Here is a 1,375-nt window from a genome sequence, read left to right as displayed (position 1 = left end):
TGTGAGATCCACTTACTACGACCCGTCTATGGCTGGTATTCCTCGACGCTTCTGCCTCCCACCTCAACTATTTTCAAAGGCCAAAAAAAGGATCAATCGGGTTCTGATGAGTGTTTTTTTAGGTTCATGGTACAGAAGAAGGGTCAAACTACCACCAGGGTCATTAAACGTGCCAGAAATCCAGACTCCTACGAAAGCCTTGTCAAATATGTAAACTCGGGCGACAAAATGTTTCAAAGGCGAAAGTTAAGATCAGTCGGGTTTTCATGAATGTTTTTTTAGGTTCATGGTACAGAAGAAGGGTCAAACTACCACCAGGGTCATCAAACTACCCCAGGAAACGCCCCAGACTCCTACGAAAGCCTTGTCAAATATGTAAACTCGGGCGACAAAATGTTTCAAAAGCCAAAATTAAGATCAGTCGGGTTTTCATGAGTGTTTTTTTAGGTTCACGGTACAGAAGAAGGGTCAAACTACCACCAGGGTCATCAAACTACCCCTGGAAACGCCCCAAACTCATACGAAAGCCTTGTCAAATATGTAAACTCGGGCGACAAAATGTTTCAAAGGCGAAAATTAAGATCAGTCGGGTTCTTATGAGTGTTTTTTTAGGTTCACGGTACAGAAGAAGGGTCAAACTACCACCAGGGTCATCAAACTACCCCTGGAAACGCCCCAAACTCCTACGAAAGCCTTGTCAAATATGTGTACTACTGGGAGAGGAAATATTTCAAAAGCCAAAATTAAGATCAGTTGGGTTTTCATGAGTGTTTTTTTAGGTTCACGGTACAGAAGAAGGGTCAAACTACCACCAGGGTCATCAAACTACCCCTGGAAACGCCCCAAACTCCTACGAAAGCCTTGTCAAATATGTGTACTACTGGGAGAGGAATTTTTTAAGAATACGTGCCAAGGCTAACTTCTGGTCTTGGTCTTGTCCCTCCCACACACAAAACATTGATGGATTGATAGTTTATTGTTGAAAGTAAACAACAAAGGAGAAGGGAGGAACATGTCACCCCAATCCCCAGGCAGTACAGAGTGTGATTAGTTTCTCATCCTCTTGCCACTTGAAGACAACCAACATTGTAAGAGATTGAATGCATAAAAAATCATTGTTGTAAGTGACTGAATGACTCCAATATAAACAGAAAGGGATATTTGACATGATTTTCTTACACCCGTCCTTGGAGTGAGACTGTACATCGTGCCAAAGCAGGTAGTCAACGAGTGTGACGGCAGGGAGTCGGGGTGTCGCTGCCCTGCCTCCCGCCTATAGTGTTCTTATTTTGTGTATTACGACTATTCCCGCCGCCTGTGAGCCATCGAGGAGGATCAACAAGCTCGGTAAGTGTGTGAACTATGTGTATTGAGG

At 43.8% G+C, this 1,375-nt stretch overlaps 1 protein-coding gene across 4 annotated transcripts in view; it reads left to right on the top strand.

The window, feature by feature from the left end:
• LOC126994901 (uncharacterized) overlaps positions 1–1,160 on the top strand; it is a 27,106-nt gene extending 25,946 nt beyond the window's left edge. Inside the window, exons 6-8 of one of the 4 annotated variants that reach the window (XM_050854169.1) lie at positions 1–122; positions 448–602; positions 769–1,160. The exon at positions 1–122 is cut by the window's left edge and continues 490 nt beyond it. The gene's annotated coding sequence lies outside the window, so the exon portion shown is untranslated. Of the gene's footprint in view, positions 123–447; positions 613–768 lie in introns of all 4 variants that reach the window. The other 3 variants (XM_050854168.1, XM_050854172.1, XM_050854171.1) reach the window with 3 other exon arrangements.
• Positions 1,161–1,375: the final 215 nt, after the last annotated feature.

Source organism: Eriocheir sinensis, unplaced genomic scaffold (assembly GCF_024679095.1).
Source record: "Eriocheir sinensis breed Jianghai 21 unplaced genomic scaffold, ASM2467909v1 Scaffold913, whole genome shotgun sequence".
NCBI lineage: Eukaryota > Metazoa > Arthropoda > Malacostraca > Decapoda > Varunidae > Eriocheir > Eriocheir sinensis.
The sequence above is the reverse complement of the archived record's forward strand: the minus strand, read 5'-3'. Positions and strand labels throughout refer to the sequence as shown.